The following is a 13,396-nucleotide window of genomic DNA, read 5'->3' as shown; positions in this document are numbered from 1 at the left end:
CTTCCTCGGCACTAAATCCTCCCGCTCGTGAAACGCTTGCAGACGATAGCAAAGCGGATTTTTCATGAGGTTAATGTCACTTGAAGGATTCATGTGAATCCTTCATGGGTTTTACTTTCATTTTCAGTATGACCGAATTTTATGGTATAATCACATCAACTCTTTCATTTTAAATTCGGTTTCAAGTCTTGCACCAAAGGGTGGTTTCTATCACTATGTCTATAGTTAGTGAAATCAAGTTTACGCTCTGAGCTGCGTAACAAACTGATACAACACTTTACAGACCATGTTTTCCGTTTCACAATATTTAGTTCCTCAGACAATAAGCAAATACTTCACTCTTCTAGAGGAGAGTTTCATTTCCTTCTTACGTACATTACCTCAAGAATGATTAAACTTCAGGCTTATTTTGCAAAATGCAATTTCCGCTTCATCCAGCAGCTCTCGGCGGCCTGTTTATAGGGTTGTGTGGCGCGGAGTCAGTGCCGGCAGCCCTGCTCCCCCGCGAGGATGCCCCCGCCACATCCCAAGGGGTGCAAGGAAGAACCTTCCTCCTTCGCCTTTCTCAGAAGGACGGGGCAGGAAAGAGAGGGCTCGGAGCTACTGTCTTTGGAAGAGCAAACAAGACATCAGCTGCTCCCTGAGGTCTCCCTGGGAAACGCACAGCTCACAGGGGCGCTGGGTATCGCGGTTCCTCTCCATAAATGTTGCCTAAAAATAGAGCTGAAATGTGACTGCTCAAGATACAGCCTTGCGGTAAACAAGGAAATCGAGCACATAGCCATGCAAAGCTTTGTTTATTTTTCTGTCGTGGTGTGTAAACTGTTAAAATCTATTGATTGTAGCGTCTTATTTCAGGGCCAATTGCCAATAAGTTTAAGAAAACCTTCTGTTGTTCCACTGGTCTAGCTTGCTGCGGATCCGTGGGCTACTTTCATGTTTACAAGCTTTTCTTCAGTAGGCACTTTGATTCATTTAGCTTACAATGTAAATAAATGTATTTGTAGATATATGCCAAGTAGTATAGACATTTTATATTATGATTGCCTAAAATTGTCCATTTGTCCTGGTTCTGGCTGGGACAGAGTTAACTTTCTTCCCAGTAGCTTGGGGGGTGTGCTGTGTTTTGGGTTTGGTATGAGAGGAGCGCTGATGGCCCATTGATGCTTTGGTTGTTGCAGGGTGGTGCTTGCACCAGGGAAACTTTTGTTTCCTTTTTTCGGCCTCCCATGCCCTGCCACGTGCAGGGCAAGCTGGGGCGGGGGGGGGGGGGAGCACAGCCGGGGTGGCGGACCCAGCTGGCCAATGGGGTATTCTATACCATGTGACATCATGCTCAGTATAAAAACCAGGGGTGTGGTGGGGCTCGCCCCCCGTTCATGACACGCGGTCGGCGAGCAGTTGCATTGTGCATCGCCTGCTTTGTATTCTGCTGTTGTTGTTGTTCTCATTGTTATTATTACTGTTCTACTTTGTTTTATTTCAATTATTAAACTGTTTTTACCTCAACCCGTGAGTTTTCCTACTTATGCCCTCCCAATTCTCTCCCCCATCCCACCGGAGAGGGGGGTGAGCGAGCGGCTGCGTGGGGTTTATTTGCTGGCTGGGGTTAAAACACGTCACTGTTATAACTTAACTTTCAGTTGCCTATGACTTGGGTAAACATTTTCCAGTTTTCACATCAGATTAAAAGTATAAGTTCAATTTCAAGGCAAAAAACCCCCAACCCACAACCAAACAGCTCATTTCAAAATACTGAAACACAAGCAGTCTAGCTGATATTAGCCATTTCCCTCTTCAAATTTATGTTGCTTAAACGTTTCTAAAGACAATCGGGAATCAGCAATTGTGGACTTTATAAACATATCTTTTGCTTTCTAGAAGAAAGCCCATTCACAGACTTGACAGACTCCTAAGTCGTTGATGTGTATGATGGACTTGCTCAGAGCCACAAGGAACACCACATGCTGGACCTGCCACAAAGAACTGAGTCTCTCAGGGAGGACATAGACAAGACTGATGATGCTTTTCCAGGCTTGCATCGCCAAGGGCAACCATGATTCTGACATTTCCAAACCCTTGAACATCTGAATTTGCAACCTGAAGGATCCTTTAGCTCAGCTGGCAGCGTAGGCATTACCAGGTGTGTTTGTATGCATGCCCGTGGCTGTTTGCCATGCATACCTAAAGCTTTCCTATCACATCTTGGAGAAAGGCTGCTCAGGAGGGACTGGCAGGGCAGATTCTTGAGGGCCTGGCAATATGGGATCTAGAAGGCCTAATGATCAACCTCTCTCCTTTCCCAGCTTCCTCCAGACGTGCACAGCTGCATCCTCCCACAGGAGTGGGAGGAGGGGTGAGAGAGAGATGTGTGAGACAGTTGACCGCAGCTATCAAAAAAAGCTGCTGCCCTCCCTTGTTTAGAGATGAACACAGGCTGAACTTGCAAGCCGTGCTTTAATGATATCCACTGTAACCTGCCTTCCCACTTATCCATTATATATTGTGAAAGTAGCACATCCCAAATAGGAAGACTCAAATGCAGCCGAACCTTCGTTGGGACAACTCTCCATGTCTCCTGTACACTCCTCCTTAGCCTCTATTTCTTGGGAGCTGGGACACTTTATTTTACCATATGTGCTCTTTAACCCTGGTAGCTGTTCTCCACAGCTCACCTGTGCTCTGTCAAGCTAAGGAAGTCCCCTGACATGTAGGTAGCCAGTCAGAAGACCATGCAGACATTCTCAAGAGTGCATGGAAGAAAGACTCCAGGAACCTCATTTTTTGCCACGTCACCAGTTTTTCACCATTACCGTGCCATTTCTGGCACCCCTGGCTATTGATAGGACTAACAGTCAGCACTGGGAGCAGATTAAACATGTTGAGCAGCAATACTGCAAGGTGGAAGCCATAAACTGGGCTGCTTTCCTTCTCCAACACCAAAGCATCACAGACAGCCAGAAAAGATAGAAAGAGGACAAAACCAAGAGTATGGAGACTTGATCAATGAGGATTTAATAACGTCTGTGTTGAAGGATTGTAAAAGGTCATGTGAGCCTTTATAGACAAGCAATGTCTCACTCACACAAGTTTTTTTATGGACCCTGCATCACATGTCTTGCTGTCCTGCTTCCTCTCAGCACGCCTGACATGTTTCCCACCTAGTGTAGTATCTTTGGTTCCCTCACTACCACTTCCCTTATGGATATCTATCAGTAGCCCAGATCCTTCCATAAAGGAAGGGTTTATTCCCTAAACCCATCCATCATACTCTTGGTTTAATCTCATTTCTCCAATTTTCTTGTTTCTCCTCCCAGCTTGGGAAGATGATGCCCACACATTTGTCATGCAGCAGGAATGTCAGCCAGTCCATGAAGGTAGCTGGGAGGGCAAACTTTGTGGTTTTTCCCCCGCAGCTGACTGACCCTTCCCCTCACAGATTTGTCACGCTTTTATCTGGCTCTGAAAAATCCTGGTTGAGTATTACAGTGGGACTGCACACCAGTCTGAGATGTCCCTTCTTTTCCTTTCAGATTTTTCATGGGTATTTGTCTTTAGTGTCTCACCTGGAAAAGGATCTAGGAACCTAACCTTAAAATTAAAGCCTTGCTAGGTACCACCCAAAACGGGTCATATGGACATCCAACTTTACTTTACATTTTAAAAAAATTATGGTGCTGAGTGCAGTAATGTTTACAGATGTCTTTTTACTCAATTTACACCTACAGTTTTTTGCGCAGCCAATCTCACAAATGACAAACACAGGCCTACTAAAAATAAGCTGAAAACTGTACAGAGGAACAAGGCTGGGACGGAAAGGATTTTGTTGTTGTTGTTCAGGATGGCGTGAACAAGGGGAAGCAATGAATGCACCATCTTTCATCGCCTCGGCAGGACAAGAGCTGTGAAGGGGTCTAGGCACGCTCAGTGCGGCAGAAGAGAAAACGAGAGGGCTGCCGATGACGTGCTCTCCGGCATGCAGAAGAGGAACAGAGACTATAAGAAGATGCCACAGGGAAGGAAGAAGTAAACACAGAGATGGTTGGAGAGTCCCTGGAACAGGGGAGGAGTGGGAAGGCGTGAGGCTGGGAATTCACCAAATCCTCTGTGCAGTTGCTCTGGTCACAGCTTCGCCTCTCTTCTCCCTGGGGTGGACAGCAGGAAACTGGGTTATGCTCCCACAGCTTCTAGCTGCACGTGCATATGCCCAGGGAGAGACTGCAGCTAGGCCAGGCAGGGAACATATGGGATGATGCAATGTGGATAAATGGAAATTTTGCCCAGGTCAAACTGTCAGGACAGAAGACAAGTTATGAGCATGTAATGGGGTTAGACGTACTCCTGATTATATACAATATGTATGTTTTAAATGCCTCAGTCCTAAGAATATAGCATCGTTAAAGCATGCTATAAGGCAGGAATCAGAACAGCTATTATCCCTTGTCCTTTCAAATGGGCAGACCTTTTCAGCAAATCCCTCCCTTGGCAAGAGGGGCCAGAAAGACATGAGAAACCAAAGGTCCAGGGCAGCTGGAGTGAAGGAAGGGAAGAAAGAGAGAAAAGGGATCCCCCCAATGAACCACACGTGGCGGAGGCAAAAGGGCGCAAGGGATTGGGCAGGGGGGAGAAAGGGAGCTAGTTATGATGAGTGGCACGGGAGATGTAATTGTGTCACTGAAGGTCAGAGAAGAAAAGGGCAAGTGCAAAAAGAGGCCAACAGGACTGGAGGAGGGGGAGGCTGTGCAGGAAGAACTGGGTGATGAGGTCTCCTTGGAAAGACAAGTGGTGCGGGGGTACTGGCTTTCACAGCACTCTGGGTAGGAAAGTTTCATTTGCAGCTCTATGACTTGCACGTACATCCAGCGGCTGAAACCACCTCAGAAATGCAGACCTATGTCTCCCAAGAAGCGATGATTTCTTCTGGACAATAAAGAAGCTCAGAAGTTGTTACTGTTCATGCTGAGGAATTTGGCGCTGGCAGGAGTTGTTATCGTGTGCGTTTGTAAAGGTCCCCATCACCAACAGTACCCGAGCAACACAAGGAAGTTGACAGAGTCGAGGTAGCCAGGTGCAAACCTGCCGACCGCATGTAATGTTCATTGCTAACAATTTTGTAGCTCATTTGAGACAGCCTCTGCCCATACTGCTGTACGCTATGTACTGAAAAGACAGCTTCCAGCACACACATTTAATTCACATTTGTAACGGGAGATTATAATTTTAAAATGTTTGTCAAGAATTATCAAGAGCTATGCCACAAATTACTTGTACATCAAAAGCATTTATAAAGTGCAGGAGGCTGCCTGGAAAAGCTGATTTTTAGATTGCAAGTACTGTGGTATCATGACAACTTTTCACTGAGAGTTGTAGCACGTGTGTTCACACTTTTATTATAAATCCTTGTTCAGCTGCTGAAGGAGCTAAAGCCATTCTTAGGTTCTCTAAAAGATCTTTTTAATTCTCAGCTCTCCCTGTGGGAGACTGGAGGCCAGCTATTCTTTCCACTTGAAGAGTTGGTACCTAGAATTCTTGACAAGTAAAGTTCTTTGTAAGCAGACAAAAGCAGGCTAAAAGCAAAGACACTTGTTAAGTGTCACTTATTTCACTACATACAGAAATTGAGAATTGTTGGGTCTTATCCTAACTTGGCACTCCATTTCTAACATATGCTAAGGACTGTTATTCTTGAAGAAAAGACCTTTTTCATAAGCAAAAAAAGTCATATTTATATTGCTCGTAAGAAAGAATATAAAACATCACTAATAAAATTATTCAACAAAGCCAAATAATGTGTTTAAGTGCTCACCTATGAAAATTTAAAATATTTACTCATTTTATGTATCAGTGGATGAAAAGTAACCCCTCTAGAACTAAGTTTATAACAATCTTTTCCTGTTTTTGTGCAGAGGGTGTTCTCAGCTGTGTTCTGGACGTGGCTGGTAAATGTGATGGGCAACATGATCCTAATGCAGAACCCAGACCTTCTTCCACAAGATTGTACCCAAGGAGAAGTCACACCTGCAGGCCGTGGCAGACCAGAAGAGTTGAAAAGAGCTCCTGAAGAGCCAGAAACTTACCTCAGTCATCACTGCAGTGCTAAACTTCCTACAAAGATTTCAAAAACATCCAGCCTCCCCACAGAATAAAAAAAATCAGTAAAGCAGCAGAAAACAATCATTCTAAATCCTTAATACATGCACTATTAAACATTTAAATTTCCCTTTTAAGTATGTCTGATTTTGTTTTTGTAGCCAGAGTGCGTTTCTCAGTGCCTAATTTTATTTCAGGAGACTTAGTCGCCTAAATCAATATTTACTGCAATGATTCAGTAGAACCACTAAATAAGACATGTCTATAGAATCACAGTGTCTTAATATTTTAGTTTGAAAGACATCAATTCTAAGAAATGGGATGTAAGAAATATAATCCTGAAATTGTCCACCCTAATTTATGTGCACTGGACAAAGTTTAATGTAAGAAACATAACCCTGAAATTGTCCACTCCAATTTATGTGCACTGGACAAAGTTTACTACCATAAATGAGCGTCTGTAAAGCAACACCATTGTGCTATTTTTATCGTTCCTTTATATCACATTAGATGAACAACAGTTTAGGAATCATTCACTGTTTGTCATCTAGTGATAGGCTTTTTAGGTTATGTGAAAAAAAGGAGAAATATCACCAACATTATATCCACATGTTATATTCCTTATGCCATCAGCTCTCCATTATCTAGGACAACCTGGGTCAGAGAGACACCATGGACAAGAAAACCCCGTGCCAGTACTGCTGCAGACCCAAGAGTCACTCTGGCATCTCCGTACCACATTCCAGTTTCTGCAAGTGCTCATTAGTCGAGCCGGCTCCTCACAGATAAGATACGGAAATATGACTGTACCAGTGACACAGTCTACTCATGGCTGAATAATCTTCCCACAGGCTTTGGGGAGTGAATGATCTTAGCAGTCAGACTCTCGGAAACTTAATTTTTTAAGTATTAGTCAATGCTTTTGACAAGGTATTCTCCTTGCCAACACAGAAGAAAGAATTGAACCCTTTATTTTCTAATATTTTTCTTTATTTTGCTGCTTTTCCCAATATTACATTTTAAACTGGCCTTTAAGTTATGTATACAGCTGCATGTATACAGCAGCCATCCTAGAAGCAAATAACGAATCCAGCTTGTGATTTTTCTTATTTTAGTTGTTGTTTGATTTGATTTTCACGATCTGTTTGTTTTATGTTTGTTGAGGACCATTTCAACTCTTTTTTAAGCTGGAAGGCATTCCTAACATGCCATAAAATATTAAACATGTTTGTATTTTCATAACATAATACGAATCCCCTTTCCAAGCCAGATCCCATCTGTTAAGAAAACTTCTTAGATCTTTCTGACGTACATCCACTCTCAGATCAGGATAATCGGGGATTGCTAGTCCTACCCCAGCACGTAGAGGCAACGAGCTGTTATCTTCATCTTTTAGTGTGCAATTTGTACAGTAACCGGGGGAATTAACGTAATTTGATTTCCGCTGGGTTCGTGTCCTTCATCTTTAGATCCTCTCTCTCACTGAGATCGCCTCAGGCAGGTGGTCCTCTGCTCTATACGTCCTCTCCTGAGGGGCCCTGAGGGACAGCCCGCTCCAGCCTGGCCACCCCCCCACCACATGGCACTCGGGTAATAAGGGGGTCGCCATGAACACCCAGAGCAATGCTTTTGTAAAATTACACCAAAGGTACACGCTCTCCACCCTGGGTAAGGCCTGCTTGGATACAGCTGGAGGGTTACGTGGGGCTGCAGGGGCTCAGCTCCTGCTGCCGGTAACGACCTGCTCTTGAAACAAGCTACCCCTGAGCCCCACAGAGGTCTTGCCTTGGAGGGAGCTAGCTGGTTCGCCCCAAAAAGAGAGCTCCAGAGAGGACTAAGATACATGCCGCACGGGGCAGCCGGGATAGCAGAGCCCGGGGGCACCTGGAGAGCTGTGGGACTGGGTGACACAAACCCAGGTGAGGCCCATGGTCCCCACCATCACACGCTCAGCTCTCCCCACCACCGACATCTCATTGCTTCACCCCAAAAAACCGCCACCCTCCCTGGCTGCTGGCTGAGCGAGAGGAGACCTGCAGTGGGCCTGGGTGCGAGCCATCACCAGCCATCTTCTGGGACAGGCGTGACAACCTGCTCCCCTCTCCCAGCAGGAGCTGAGCTGGTCAGTCCCTTCCACCCAGTCATGGTGTCTGCAGGGACAAGATCTCCTGACCTCTTTGGGCAGTGGGTTTCAAACTGAGGGAGCCGGGGACTAACAGAGCGATTGCATGTATCTGAGTTCCTTGGAAAAGTCAAATAAAATTAAGCCAAAAAAAGGTGGAAATTAACTTTGTCACCCTGATGTCCTAAACAAGAAAAATACAAGACCCCCCAACTGTCTTGAAGTGCCCCTTCTCACAAAATAAAATAACACCTTAATGATAATCTTAATAACTCATGCTTTTCTTTCTTTTAGCTTTTCCTGTGTTAGTGAGAGTCAAGGCGATTTTAGAACAAATTACTTCTTTTTTGTTTGCTTGCTTGTTATTCAGTTCCTTCCTAGTACGTACATTTTGAGCTTCTATATTTTGAGTGAGGTACTTTTGTCATCTGCAAGTTCATCACATTAATGCTTTCATTAATAAAACGGCAAAACCTGATGCGTTTCCTTTTATGCTTTTGAAGTGAATTCTCCAGGATAAAAAAACCCTTCTTGCTGGTTGTATTAGCAATATTTACTCTTCGCATTTGTTATTTTTTATAACCTTTTCTCCTGCATCATCTCATTTCTTATTAGAAATGCACCCTTTTAAAATGTTAGATACTGTTTCTCATCACTGTGTTTTATCACTGGCAAAAGTACAGCAGGAGCGCAGCTGGTGGAATTCTGCTATCCTGGAGCCACATTTAGGGTTTTTTAATCAAACCCTTTGTTTTTCTTTCATCCTTATGCAGAAATAGCTCTTTGAAGTAATAAGCATTATTTTGAAGAGACACTCGAGCACTATGTGGGAAGTTCCCTTTGGTGGTACACTTCTGACTGTCACATACCATTCTGCCTTGTAATCTATGCAGAAAATCATTAAGTCCTTATATCCCGTAGAGGAGAAGATTTTACTTGGCCAGAAATCTCCACAGAGCTGTCCATCCTAGCCTTCAAACCATCCTCCAGTCCCACCAAGCATGTGATCAGAAGCAAACTCCTCGCGGTCTAAAGTATACCAATGAGACCCAGACTGCACCTCATCAAACAATGTAAAACTCAGCAACTCTTGTCCATCACAACTGCAGAGGAAATACCAACTACAGCAGAATAATCCTGGATCCTATCTCTGAGTGTCCAGGAATGTAATATACTTCATGCAGTGCATGATAGCAAGCAAAGGAAACTAAATAACCATTGTGCCCCAGGAAGAATTCACACAAAATACCTATAGAGGAAGAAACGCCAACTTGCCAGTGGGTGACTGTTTCTCGCAAAAGGGTCATTTCATCCTAATCCTTCAGACCTGACCCTCATGAGAAACCTCCTGAAGATGAGCCTGTGCAGATTTATAACTCTGCATAATCCCGGAAGCTAGAGACTTAACAGAGACATATTTTTGACATTTTATAAACTCTCTTCTCCACCGTTAACCTCTCCAGGTTCTACAGGTTATAAAGTACGAGTCTCTCTTTTTTCTGCCAGGAGGTAGCAAGCCTGAAATTTCTCCATCTCTTATGCATTTTCCTCTCTCTTGCAGTATGCCCCATACTTGGTGGGTACCAATCACCTTTATCTTTAAGCGATGATCTAATTGGTACATAACCAGCTAAACTCTGAGCAATCATTCTCGATTCATATTTATCTTATAGACTCATAGAATCATGGAATGGTTTGGGTTGAAAGGGACATTTAAAGTCATCCAGTTCAACTCCCCAGTCTTTGAAATCTGTTGCTTTTATTTCAGTCCTGAAGAATGGCTTCATATGTCTGAAAGCTTGTCTGAATTCTTCAACTATGACAGTTGGCATGTTAAAAAAATATTTCCTCTTCCTACAAGCTTCAGGGCTGCAGCAAAATATTCTATCGTCTTTATTTGGTATTCCATAATCGATATACCTATCATTGTTATGGCACCAGAAAAGCCACACTATATAATTATTTCTTAGTTTATAATTAAGCACGCACAGTATGTAATCACTTAACACTACACTACAAACACATGTATGACAAGGAAGGACTTAAGGCTGTGTATTTTCTTTTCACATTTACTCCTATGTGAACAGCTGTGTAGTTGTACCATCGCATTGTACACTTTTATATATTTATTTTATACTTGTAATAAAATTGACACTGATAGCACATATTTTGATTACCATGGGATAGATCTTTTAACTATAGTATTCAAGGTCAGGTTGGATGGGGCTTTGAGTAACCTGATCTAGTAAAAGATGTCCTACTCCTTGCAGGGCAGGTTGGACTAGGTGATCACTAAAGGTCACTTCCACCCCAAACCGTTCTAGGATTCTATGATAATTTGCCTATGTTAAATACATCACCCATTTTTACTGTACAAAATAACAGAATTTTTAGATTATTTCATCTTGCGGTGCTAGGGATATCTATGAAGTCAAAGAAAGTTCTCTGTATACACGGAATAGCAAGTCAAAGCTAATTAGTGTGGTGAGAATCTGCCTACTGTCTTTGAAATGTTCCACATCTTGGGTGAGCTGATCAAGCAATAAGTGCTTTGTGACAAGCTGCAAGGCTGATTATACACTTTTTTTTTTTAATTCGTTCTAAATAACATTTTCATGCTAATATGCAGTAGTTTCCTAAGTGAATGTGTAGTGCTTACTTAGGCAAGAATAATACTTCTTTTTCTTGTTTATAAGACAGTTGCTTTTAAAATTTTAGATTCATAGAAGCTGAGTAATGCAGTCAACATTAAGTAATTTTTTGCCCCTTTACAGTAGGTTTTAGAGGGAGAAACTTCCTTAAGACATATGCACCAGAAGAGAGGAAAATGTGCTGGTGTACTGCAGCTATGTGGGAAACAGTTACATAGGTAATTGTAACATTTGTTAAGCTTAAGCTTTTATAAAAGCTAAAACTTTTAGCTTGTATTTTTCTTTAATCAGAATAAGAGATTTAGCAAGAATAACAGAGCTTTCTAGAATGTTCAAAAGTCAGCATGTTATGTTCTGGTGTACCAAATTGGAACGTGGGATGAGAGAATCCAAGCAATATTCATTGAAAATAGGTAACTTATTCTTTCTTTATATTTTTTGTATCCAGCCAATATGAGAGTGAATATTATCAATCAGAAATTTAGATGGTCTTTCATGAACACACGAAAGAAAGATGAGAAAAGCAACAACACATTTCCTCTTGTTTCTCTGCTTCTGTTGCTGTTTCTCTGTATAATATAAAGACAATCTGAAGTCTGTAAATGTGCTCCAAGTTAAATTCAATAGAGTTACAATAGTAATCCTCAATTTCTAAGATAGCTTTTTGGTCTTTAATTAGGAGATTATAGAGTTAGAAAACAATATTCCTTCCCAAAAGTTAAGAAACAAAGTTTGAGAAAACTCTTTTCCAGATGCTTTTGAATTAATCAGGTACTTATCCCAGATGGTAAGAAGTACTAACATGACTTAAAATACTTGATACTAAATTTTGCCATTGAGGACATCTACATGGCTTTCAAGGATGACCTTTGCTCACCATTAAAAGTAAGTGAAAAAAAAGTATCATCAGCCACATGTAGGAACTGAAAAAAACCCAAATATAATCTTGATGAATTCTTCACATGTATGAGACTGAGCCAGTCTGTCATGCATTGGTTCTCGCAAGCACCATCGGCACCTAAATTCAGCACCCTTAAGGCAACTCCAAGATGCTACACCTGAAAAATGTGTGCAGCGTGATGAGCCCCACATTCCCTGAGTCCGTTTTACAATTTTGAAACAACTTTTCAAAGAATAAATTTATGTTTAAATTGGCTCTTTGGCTCCCAAGAACAATTTGGACCCAAAATTTTCAATCTACACATGAAACAATGGTCATCTTGTAATTTCTACTCCCTGATACCACGAATTAAGCCTTTGAAGGAGGGAAACAAGGAATAACGCTTGACTGAAGTCAAACAGTGAGTATCTTCATGTGCAGGACAGATACTCACTTGGAAGATCAGCCATTTCCTGAACAGCTGACCAAAACTCGAATCATACAAATGTCCATGAACACTAAGCAAAGGGCATAAATGCAGTTGAAGCAAACAGCTGTTTGCTGTTAGAATGAGTGTTCTCAGGTACTACGTAGGTAATATTTGGACAGCGTATCCCATTGTTTAGGATAAGTTGAAGAAACCGTTCTCTGGAAATAATTGTTTCTGCTCGGACTCCCGTTATCGTGTCTCTTTTCTCACCCTATCTTTCTCTCCCATTAGCTGCCGTGGCACCTCATCTATGTCTGGTAAAACAGATAAGTGGTTGTCATCAAGCCCACAACATGAATTGCTCATTCTGTCTGCTCTCTGAATACTTCAGATGCTCTGAACAGCACATTTCTCTTCCTCTGGCCCGGGCAGTTTGTAGCACCCTTGCAGCCCGCGTGCTGACTAGGGGAAACGTGAGTTGCAGGGTTCTTCCTGGCCCTGACCACGGGCGATCGCTTGCCAGTGGGCTCCTTGCCCAGCTTGCTTGCAGCTGCAAAACTCACTTCTGGGCAGACACCCCCCTTGTTGAGAACCCAAATTTCCTATCACCTAATGCTGGCAGGCTGAAAGTTACGTAGCCATTCGCACTTTCTCCGCAGCTACGGGAGAAAGGAAAGCAGCTCTGGTGGAGCGGGGCGAGTCGTGCTCGGGGAGCGCCTGCCTTTCCCCACGGAGTGCCCAGGGACGCCAGGCAGCCACATCCGACACGGTGCCCCATTTGTAGGTGGTTACAACCCGGTGAGATGCATCCAGCTGGAACGACTATTGTTTAACATGTTAGGAGCCTCATTCTCCTTTGAAACAGAGACAGACTTATGATGGATTTAGCCCACGAAGTAGGGGCTAGATCTGTGTTAAACTGCAATCGGCCGCAGTCTTTCAGCCATATGTTTTTGATACTTGTAACATTCCTTGAATTAAGGTTCAAGGAAAACTTCAAAGTCTACTATTGCTCGGTGAAGTGAATACTACTAATGGCATTAATCCATGGACTTCTGTTGGACTCTCCACCTGAGAAGAGCAAGGAATTAGTCTTGTCTAATGATGTATAGTCACAAATTAAAATCCTTAAGAACTGCTGGCATTTTGGTTCATCTACTAAAAATCTTATTACAAAGATTACAAAACATGTATGATTTAAGATTTTTTCTGTCATTCCAGAA

This window comes from Calonectris borealis, chromosome 1, assembly GCF_964195595.1.
Source record: "Calonectris borealis chromosome 1, bCalBor7.hap1.2, whole genome shotgun sequence".
Classification (NCBI taxonomy): Eukaryota; Metazoa; Chordata; class Aves; order Procellariiformes; family Procellariidae; genus Calonectris; species Calonectris borealis.
This window is presented reverse-complemented; position numbering follows the sequence as displayed.